Source organism: Dromaius novaehollandiae, unplaced genomic scaffold (genome assembly GCF_036370855.1).
Source record: "Dromaius novaehollandiae isolate bDroNov1 unplaced genomic scaffold, bDroNov1.hap1 HAP1_SCAFFOLD_78, whole genome shotgun sequence".
Taxonomy (NCBI): domain Eukaryota; kingdom Metazoa; phylum Chordata; class Aves; order Casuariiformes; family Dromaiidae; genus Dromaius; species Dromaius novaehollandiae.
In genome coordinates, this window is record NW_026991302.1 from 145,250 (window position 1) to 156,422 (window position 11,173).

Here is an 11,173-nt window from a genome sequence, read left to right on the forward strand (position 1 = left end):
CCTAGCAACCATTAGCCTACCAGTGGCTTATCAGGCACGGAGGCTGCTGTGACATCACAAGCCCAGCCAGCAGCCATGAGCTTGCCAGTCGCCTGGGAGGCACTGAGGCTGCTGTGACCTCACAAGCACAGCCAGCAGCCATGAGCCTGCCACTGCCCTATGAGGCACTGAGGGTGCTGTGACCTCACAAGCACAGCCAGCAGCCAAGAGCCTGCCACTGGCCTTGGAGGCACTGAGGCTGCTGTGACCTCACAAACACAGCCAGCCGCCATGAGCCTGCCACTGGCCTAGGAGGCACTGAGGCTGCTGTGACCTCACCAGCACAGCCAGCAGTCAGGGGCCTGCCACTGGCTTAGGAGGCACTGAGGTTGCTGTGACCTCACAAGCACCGCCAGCAGCCATGAGCTAGCCAGTGGCCAAGGAGGCATGGAGGCTGCTGTGACCTCACAAGCACAGGAGCAGCCAGGAGCATGCCACTGGCCTAGGAGGCACTCAGGCTGCTGTCACCTGACAAGCACAGCCAGCAGCCAGGAGCCTGCCACTGCCCTGAGAAGCACTGAGGCTGCTGTGACCTGACAAGCACAGAAAGCAGCCATGAGCCTGCCACTGGCCTGTGAAGCACTGAGGCTGCTGTGACCTCACAAGCACAGCCAGCAGCCAGGGGCCTGCCACTGCCCTATAAGACACTGAGGCTGCTGTGACCTCACAAGCAAAGCCAGCAGCTGTGGGTCTGCCACTTGCCTATCAGGCAATAGGACTGCTGTGACCTGACAAGCACAGCCAGTAGCCAGGGGCCTGCCACTGGCCTAAAGGGAACGGAGGCTGATGTGACCTCATGAGCCCAGGCAGCAGCCAAGGGCCTGCCACTGCCCTATAGGGCACTGAGGCTGCTGTGACCTCACAAGCACAGCCAGCAGCTATGGGCCTGCCACTGTGCTATGAGGCACTGAGGCTGCTGTGACCTCACAAGCACAGCCAGCAGCCAGGGGCCTGCTGCTGGCCAATCAGGCTGTAGGAGTGTTGTGACCTGACAAGCACAGCCAGCAGCATTTGGTCTGCCACTGGCCTACAAGAAAAGGAGGCTGATGGGACCTCACAAGCACAGCGAGTAGCCAGGGGCCTCCCACTGACCTATAAGGTACAGAGACAAATGTGACCTCAAAAGGCATCCAGCACACAGGGGCCTTCCACGGCCCTATCAGGAACTAGGACTGCTGTGACCTCACAAGCACAGCCAGCAGCTATGGGCCTGCCACTGGCCTATAGGGAACGGAGGCTGCTGTGACCTCACAAGCACAGCCAGCAGCCATTGGCCTGCCACTGTCCAAACAGGCACTGAGTTTGCTCTGACCTCACCAGCACACCAAGCAGCCATTGGCCTCCCTCTGGCCTACAGGAAAAGGAGGCTGATGGGACCTCACAAGCACAGCGAGGAGCCAGAGGCCTCCCACTGCCCTATAAGGTACAGAGACAAATGTGACCTCAAAAGGCAGCCAGCAGACAGAGGCCTGCCACAAGCCTATCAGGAAATAGGACTGCTGTGACGTTACAAGCACAGCCAGCAGCTTCGGGCCTGCCACTGGCCTATGAGGCACGGAGGCTGCTGTGACCTCAAAAGCACACCAAGCAGACATTGGCCTCCCATGGGCCTGTCAGGCACTGAGGCTGCTGTGACCTCACAAGCACAGCCAGCAGCCATTGGCCTCCAACTGCCTGATGAGGCGCTGACGCTGCTGTCAACTCAGAAGCACAGTAAATAGTCAGGGGCCTGCCACTGCCCTAAAGGGCATGGAGGCTGCTGTGACCTCACAAGCACAGCCAGCAGCCATGGGCCTGCCACTGCCCTATAGGGCACTGAGGCTTCTCTGACCTCACAAGCCCACCCAGCAGTCATTGGCCTCGAACTGGCATACCTGGCACTGAAGCTTCTGTAACCTGAAAAGCACAGCCAGCAGCCACGTGCCTGCCACTGGCCTGTGAAGCACTGAGGCTGCTGTGACCTCACAAGCACAGCCAGCAGACAGGGGCCTGCCACTGCCCTATAAGACACTGAGGCTGCTGTGACCTCACAAGCAAAGCCAGCAGCTGTGGGTCTGCCACTGGCCTATCAGGCTGTAGGACTGCTGTGACCTCACAAGCACAGCCAGCAGCTATGGGCCTGCCACTGGCCTGTGAAGCACTGAGGCTGCTGTGACCTCACAAGGACAGCCAACAGCCAGGAGCCATCCCACTGGCCTATCAGGCTATAGGACTGCTGTGACCTCACAAGCACAGCCAGCAGCTATGGGCCTGCCAGTGACCTATCAGACACGTGTCGCGGCCCGAAAGGAGTCGTTCAGGACGACCTCCCTCCCCTTAGGACCAACGACCAAGTTCGTGATGCCCTTGCACTCAATTAAGGTGAAAACGACACCAGCCAACCAGTTTAAGATTTATTAAGGCAAAATGGAATCAACTAACGAGACATGTCCCGCGTCACACGTTTAGGGAAAAAGAGAGGAAAAGGGGAAGAGAGAGAGAGAAAGATATCACCACCCGTGGATCCAGCGGCGTCCCGTTGGTCCTCTTCTTTTGGGAGTCCTTGCGGCGGGGCGGGGGGGCAGAGGGGGGAAGCTCCCGTCTGGTTCCGCTGACTCTGCTCGAGTTCTTCAGTCGTCGCAAGCAAGCCCCCCCATTCACACAGTCTGCAGTTTTTATAGGTTCTTGCCCGGCCTCTGGGAGGTGCTTCCTCGCTTCCCATGCAGATTAACCGTCATGCGCAGTCCGCCCTCTCGGAACCTTCCAGAAATGGGCTGGGGTATCTGGGGGTCTCCTGCTCATGCGCAGATGGCAAATGAGTACGTGCGGTTCGTGCCCTAGAGACGACCTTCTGCCCTTTTCGCACCCTTTTTACCCCGTGCAGGTGCACGAGGTTGTTTACTTCGCAGACGGCTCCCGGGGGCGCCAGCGCAGCATTGCCCGACACACCTTGGCAGCGGCAGCTTTGCAGCAGCAGCAGCAATGTCAAGACAAAACCGCATTTAGTACCGGTCCTCTACACCACCCCGTGTCTCAACATTGCAGCTTGGCAGCAGGAGAGAGAGAGAGAGAAAGCAAGCAAGCAAGCAAGGAAGGAAAGGAGAGAGAATTAGGGACGGGGGGGAAGTCGTGGGAACAACATGGGTTTGGGTAAAAAATAAAGTGCTTAACAGTGATTAAACAGAGGTCTTGCTCAATGCAAGCTTATTCTTTAACAACTTCAACAACATTTAACTTTACAAAACAGACATCAAAACTGAGTTAATGAGGTAGGATTGTTACAATAGGCATAAAACAGCTGGCAAATGCGCTGTGGATGTCAATATGCAATTTCCTCCTTCAGGAGAAACTGGGAAATGATGGGTACTGTGGTTGGCCACGGCCAATGGATGGCACGGATTTTCTTTATGCCGTCCGGCAAGGTGGTAGGAACAAATTGCATATTTGACACAACATGTCCGATTAATTGAACAAAGCAAGGAATTATACAAGAACATTAAGGCGGCAACTGCACCTAACAAATACAATATTAACTGTTTCACCCACGGTGCCCCCAGTAACCAGGACTACAAATTGCCACTCCAGCCATTCCATGTTTGGACGGGGACGTGGGCTATTTTTCTGATATCTTTGGTTAACTGGAGAACTACTTCGCCTACATCATCTATTTCCAAACAACAGTTAGGAATATTTAATTTCCCACACACTTCTCCCTCTTCAGCTAACAGGTAATCTAAAAACCATGTGGTGCTGAAGGATTGCCGTGCGCATCTGTTGGGATTGCCAAGTTAGAAGATCTATCGTGTCAGCGGTTTTGTTGGTAATAATTTCTAGAGCCGCTTGTAGTCTGATTATTTCCCCATTTTTGCGTCCCGCCCAAATTTCCCTTAATGGATCGCGTCTTACAGGCAACACTTCTGTCTCCAAGGTTATCATATACCTTTATGCCTAACCGAGGTCCACTTGTTTCTGGCAAAAGGAAAAACAAAGGTCTGATAATCCCTATATAACAAATTCCCAACCACCCCGTGGGTAAAAATGTATATGCTGTGTGCCTGCATATCCAGTAATGCCCCTTCTTAGCTCCAATGCCCTGAGCAAATGGCCCGTTTATCCCTGGTGGGAATTGAAAGTAAGTTGCATCTCTGTTGCCCAGAGGGCTGAAGAAGGTGGTTGCCCCATCACCTATTTGGCCGGTACAATACCAAGCCCCAGAAGTGTATTCTGGTGGTAGGTTTGCCATAGCACATATAAGCACATTAAGACAAGAAGTATCTTTCCAACACAAGTTAAGAATGCCATTCTTGGTTGTTGTGTTTTCAACAATAAAGCTAATTATGATCGCAGCACACAATTACAAAAAATGATAAAAATAACTGTTATAACTACCACAGGTAGTATCGTTGAGGACACTCAAGCTCAACATAAGACAAGTCTTCTTCCCCAGTGTCCTCTTCCTTTTACACTGTTGACCTAAAAGGAAGGGAGGATCCACCTGGCATGGATTCTATGATCTTTCCCATGGGCATCAGTAGCTACCCATGCATACAGATTTTTTGAAGCTTTTAGTACTAGAGGTATTTGTCCCACAGTGGGTAAGTCCACTAGAACCGGTTGTCCCGGGTAATACAAGGGATTCCTCGGTTTCTTATTCTCCCCAGTCCCAGGTAAGAGGGATGGAGGATTAGGGCAAAAAGCAGCGAGTCTGGGGCAGCCATTTACTCCCCATCGTCCATTGACTTTAGTTACTGCATCAGATATTCGTCGCGCCCATCCGGGATTGTGCGGTCTCAGGGTTCGTTTTAAGAGTCCTGGGGTGCAGACGGGGTCTTGGGATAAGAGAGGAGGAACTTTGGGGTTTGAGGAAGATGGGGTTCCCCTTATCCTGTCCCAACTTCTTACCAAACCTTCCAGGTTGGGAGTTGGTAACCTATCCATGACTTCTCTGGGAATTCCCTTTGAAATGCCTTCTGCCCATAATAATTGTCTCCTGCTATCCAACACCCGTACCGGTTTCCCAGGATGTGGGTGTTGCAGGGATTTATATTGCCTCCCACTTTCCTCAACTCTTCTTATTTCTGCTTTATGCTTTGTTTCCCCCTGGCCAGTGAATCCCATACGCCTTCCGTAATTAATTAGCTCCTGTGCCACCTCCCCCCAAGTCATGTTGGGGGGGCCTCCCCTTCGTCTCGGTCGGGGAGTTCGTAATCGGTCTTGCAGCTGAACAGCATATAGTTTTAAAGCATCAGGAAGTCCCCTGATCAGAGGATGTAACCTCTCGGGGTCAGCCACACACTGCATGGGGGAGGGCTGCTGCAGAAGCAGCAAACGGTCATGCATCAATTGGAGGCAAGCAGTTTTCTGCACGCTTTCCAGAATGTGGCCCGCTGTGGGTGTTTTAATAGAAAAAGGGTCTCCTCTTTCCATTGGGTCTAATCCTCCTGCCCAGTAGGCTACCCTCTGGGTCAAGGACCATGGTTCCCTGTTATCATTTGTGGTTAGAAAGACTCTGGGTCCCCAATATCCTCTAGCTTCATCTTCGCTCAGCAGAATGCGATCCCCCCCGGTGAGGGAGACTCTCCACACATACTCAGTTTCAGTTTCCCGGGAGCCCCGGGAGTATTTTTCCTGTATTTTAGCCAAGTCCTGAGGGGAATAGGGGATAATACGCGTGGTACGTCGTTGAATACCCCCTGACCATTATCAGTGGTTTCCGTTTTAATCAAGGGTCTCATTACTACATTCCCATCTCCAGGATAAAAGCAGTTCCTGCTGTCTTCTAATTCTTTAATTGGATATATGGATTTTAGATCAGATGCCTGTTTTCCGTCTAGTTCGGCCAAATTCGAGAATCCCGGTTCACTATCATTAACCCCACGCCTGTTTTCTTCCAATTCAGACCGCAGGATTCTCTCTCGGTCTAGTGAGTCTGATAAGATTATGTGAAGCCGCTGAGTAAGGTTGCGCTCCGCAGTGAGTTGACTTTGCAAGTTTCTTACCTGTTCTTGCAAAGACTCAGCTGTCTCTTTGGCTCGACTCCGGGAGTCTTGCAAGAACTCGATTGTCTCTTTGGCTCGACTCTGGGAGTTTCTTATGTGTTCTCCCAAGGACTCAATGGTCTTTTTATCACCTTGCCTACCCCACCGGGCAGCAATTAGTGCCGCCCCTAAAAAACCACAAACTGTTGCCCGAGCCATGCCAAGAGAGAGCAGGTCTTTATAGCCCTTCAGATTCGCAAAAAGAGGATTATCCTTCATTGTCGGATCCTCTGTACTACAAATTATTCACAAGCACAGCACACTGTCACGGGCCTGCCACTGCCATAAAGGGCACGGAGGCTGCTGTGACCTCACAAGCACAGCCAGCAGCCAGGGGCCTGCCATTGGCCTGTGAAGCACTGAGGCTGCTGTGACCTCACAAGCACAGCCAGCATGTATGGGCCTGAAACTGCCCTATAGGGCACTGAGGCTGCTGTGACCTCACAAGCACAGCCAGCAGCTATGGGCCTCCCACTGGCCTATAGGGCACTGAGGCTTCTCTGACCTCACAGCAGTCATTGGCCTTGAACTGGCCTATCAGGCAACAGGACTGCTGTGACCTGACAAGCACGGCCAGCAGGCATGGGCATCCAACTGCCCTATGAGGCCCCGAGACAAAAGTGACCTCATAACGCAGCCAGCAGGCATGGAGCTGTCACTGCCCTATCAGGCACTGGTACTTCCGTGACATCACAAGTACAGCCAGCAGCCATGGGCATCCCACTGGCCAATGAGGCACTAAGACAAAGGTGACCTCAAAACGCAGCCAGCAGCCATGGGCCTGCCACTGGCCTATCAGGCAACAGGACTGCTGTGACCTCACAAGCACAGCCAGCAGCCAGCAGCCAGGGCATCGCACTGGCATATGAGGCACTGAGGCTGCTGTGACCTCACAAAATCAGCCAGCACCCAGAGGCCTGCCACTGGCCTATCAGTCACTCAGACTGCTGTGACCTCACAAGCACAGCCAGCAGCCATTGGCCTGCCACAGACCTATCAGGCAATAGGACTGCTGTGAGCTCACAAGCACAGCCAGCAGCCAGGGGCCTTCCACTGCCTGATGAGGCGCTGACACTGCTGTGAGCTCACAAGCACAGCCAGCAGCCAGGGGCCTTCCACTGCCTGATGAGGCGCTGACACTGCTGTGAGCTCACAAGCACAGCCAGCAGTGAAGGGCCTGCCACTGGCCTATAGGGAACGGAGGCTGATGTGACCTCACAAACACAGCCAGCAGCCATTGGCCTTCCACTGCCCGATGAGGCGCTGACACTGATCTGACCTCACAAGCACAGCACACTGTCGCGAGCCTGCCACTGCCATAAAAGGCACGGAGGCTGCTGTGACCTCACAAGCACAGCCAGCAGCCATGAGCCTGCCACTGCCTGTAAGACACTGAGGCTGCTGTGACGTCACAAGCAAAGCCAGCAGCTGTGGGTCTGCCACTGGCCTACAGGAAAAGGAGGCTGATGTGACCTCACAAGCACAGCGAGTAGCCAGCGGTCTCCCACTGCCCTATAAGGTACAGAGACAAATGTGACCTCAAAAGGCAGCCAGCAGACAGAGGCCTCCCACGGGCCTATCAGGAATAGGACTGCTGTGACCTGACAAGCACAGCCAGCAGCTATGGGCCTGCCACTGGCCTAGGAGGCACTGAGGCTGCTGTGACCTCACAAGCGCAGCCAGCAGCCAGGAGCCTGACACTGGCGTAGGAGGCAGTGAGGCTGCTGTGACCTCACAAGCACAGCCAGCAGCCAGGAGCCTGCCACTGGCCTAGGAGGCACTGAGGCTGCTGTGACCTCACAAGCACAGCCAGCAGCTGTGAGCCTGCTACCGGCCTAGGAGGCACTCAGGCTACTGTGACCTCACAAGCACAGCCAGCAGCCATGAGCCTGCCACTGGCCTAGGAGGCACTGAGGCTGCTGTGACCTCACAAGCACAGCCAGCAGCCATGAGCCTGCCGCTGGCCTCGGAGGCAATGAGGCTGCTGTGACCTCACAAGCACATCCAACAGCCATGAGCCTGCCGCTGGCCTCGGAGGCAATGAGGCTGCTGTGACCTCCCAAGCACAGCCAGCAGCCAGGAGCCTGTTTCTGACCTAGGAGGTACTGAGGCTGCTGTGACCTCCCAAGCTCGGCCAGCAGCCATGAGCCTGACACTGGCCTCGGAGGCACTGAGGCTGCTGTGACCTCACAAGCACAGCCAGCCGCCAGGAGCCTGTTTCTGACCTAGGAGGCACTCAGGCTGCTGTGACCTCCCAAGCTCGGCCAGCAGCCATGAGCCTGACACTGGCCTCGGAGGCACTGAGGCTGCTGTGACCTCACAAGCACAGCCAGCAGCCAGGAGCCTGCCACTGCCGTAGGAGGCACTGAGGCTGCTGTGACCTCACAGTCACAGCCAGCAGCCAGGAGCCTGCCACTGGCCTAGGAGGCACTCAGACTGCTGTGACCTCCCAAGCTCAGCCAGCAGCCATGAGCCTGACACTGGCCTCGGAGGCACTGAGGCTGCTGTGACCTCACAAGCACAGCCAGCAGCCATGAGCCTGACACTGGCCTCGGAGGCACTGAGGCTGCTGTGACCTCACAAGCACAGCCAGCAGGAGGCGCTGTAGACTAACTTATGAGGCACTCAGGCTGCTGTGACCTCACCAGCACAGCCAGCAGCCAGGAGCCTGCCACTGCCATAGGAGGCACTGAGGCTGCTGTGACCTCAAAAGCACAACCAGCAGGAAGGGGACTGCCACTGGCCTACGAGGCACTGAGGCTGCTGTGACCTCCCAAGCACAGCCAGCAGCCAGGAGCCTGTTTCTGACCTAGGAGGCACTGAGGTTGCTGTGACCTCACAAGCACCGCCAGCAGCCATGAGCTAGCCAGTGGCCAAGGAGGCATGGAGGCTGCTGTGACCTCACAAGCACAGCCAGCAGCCATGAGCCTGCCACTGCCTGTAAGACACTGAGGCTGCTGTGACGTCACAAGCAAAGCCAGCAGCTGTGGGTCTGCCACTGGCCTACAGGAAAAGGAGGCTGATGTGACCTCACAAGCACAGCGAGTAGCCAGCGGCCTCCCACTGCCCTATAAGGTACAGAGACAAATGTGACCTCAAAAGGCAGCCAGCAGACAGAGGCCTCCCACGGGCCTATCAGGAATAGGACTGCTGTGACCTGACAAGCACAGCCAGCAGCTATGGGCCTGCCACTGGCCTAGGAGGCACTGAGGCTGCTGTGACCTCACAAGCGCAGCCAGCAGCCAGGAGCCTGACACTGGCGTAGGAGGCAGTGAGGCTGCTGTGACCTCACAAGCACAGCCAGCAGCCAGGAGCCTGCCACTGGCCTAGGAGGCACAGAGGCTGCTGTGACCTCACAAGCACAGCCAGCAGCCAGGAGCCTGCCACTGGCCTAGGAGGCACTGAGGCTGCTGTGACCTCACAAGCACAGCGAGCAGCTGTGAGCCTGCTACCGGCCTAGGAGGCACTCAGGCTACTGTGACCTCACAAGCACAGCCAGCAGCCATGAGCCTGCCACTGGCCTAGGAGGCAATGAGGCTGCTGTGACCTCACAAGCACAGCCAGCAGCCATGAGCCTGCCGCTGGCCTCGGAGGCAATGAGGCTGCTGTGACCTCCCAAGCTCAGCCAGCAGCCATGAGCCTGCCGCTGGCCTCGGAGGCAATGAGGCTGCTGTGACCTCCCAAGCACAGCCAGCAGCCAGGAGCCTGTTTCTGACCTAGGAGGTACTGAGGCTGCTGTGACCTCACAAGCACAGCCAGCAGCGGACCCTGTAGACTAACCTAGGAGGCACTGAGGCTGCTGTGACCTCACAAGCACAGCCAGCAGCCAGGAGCCTGCCGCTGGCCTCACAGGCAGTCAGGCTGCTGTGACCTCACAAGCACAGCCAGCAGTTATGAGCATGCCACTGGCCTAGGAGGCACTGAGGCTGCTGTGACCTCACAAGCACAGCCAGCAGCGGGCCCTGTAGACTAACCTAGGAGGCACTGAGGCTGCTGTGACCTCAGCAGCACAGCCAGCAGCCATGAGCCTGCTACTGGCCTAGGAGGCACTCAGGCTGCTGTGACCTCACAAGCACAGCCAGCAGGAGGCGCTGTAGACTAACCTATGAGGCACTCAGGCTGCTGTGACATCACAAGCACAGCCAGCAGTCAGGGGCCTGCCACTGGCTTATGAGGCACTGAGGTTGCTGTGACCTCACAAGCACAGCCAGCAGCCATGATCCTGCCACTGGCCTCAGAGGCACTCAGGCTGCTGTGACCTCAGCAGCACAGCCAGCAGCCATGAGCCTGACACTGGCCTAGGAGGCACTGAGGGTGCTGTGACCTCACAAACACAGCCAGCAGGAGGCGCTGTAGACTAACCTATGAGTCACTGAGGCTGCTGTGACGTCACAAGCACAGCCAGCAGGCAGGAGCCTGCCACTGGCCTAGGAGGCAGTCAGGCTGCTGTGACCTCACAAGCACAGCCAGCAACCATGAGCCTGCCACTGGCCTAGGAGGCAGTCAGGCTGCTGTGACCTCACAAGCACAGCCAGCAGCCATGAGCCTGCCACTGGCCTCGGAGGCACTGAGGCTGCTGTGACCTCACAAACACAGCCAGCAGCCAGCAGCCTGCCACTGTCGTAGGAGGCACTGAGGCTGCTGTGACGTCACAAGCACAGCCAGCAGGCAGGAGCCTGCCACTGGCCTAGGAAGCACTGAGGCTGCTGTGACCTCACAAGCACAGCCAGCAGCCAGGAGCCTGCCACTGGCCTAGGAAGCACTGAGGCTGCTGTGACATCACCAGCACAGCCAGCAGCCAGGAGCCTGCTACTGGCTTATGAGGCACTGAGGCTGCTGTGACCTCACAAGCACAGCCAGCAGCCAGGAGCCTGCTACTGGCCTAGGAAGCACTGAGGCTGCTGTGACCTCACAAGCACAGCCAGCAGTCAGGGGACTGCCAGCGGCTTATGAGGCACTGAGGTTGCTGTGACCTCACAAGCTCAGCCAGCAGCCATGAGCCTGCCACTGGCCTTTGAGGCACGGAGGCTGCTGTGACCTCACAAGCACCGCCAGCAGCCAGGGGATGCCCCTGGTGTATTATGCACTGGGACTGCTTTGACTTCACAAGCACAGCC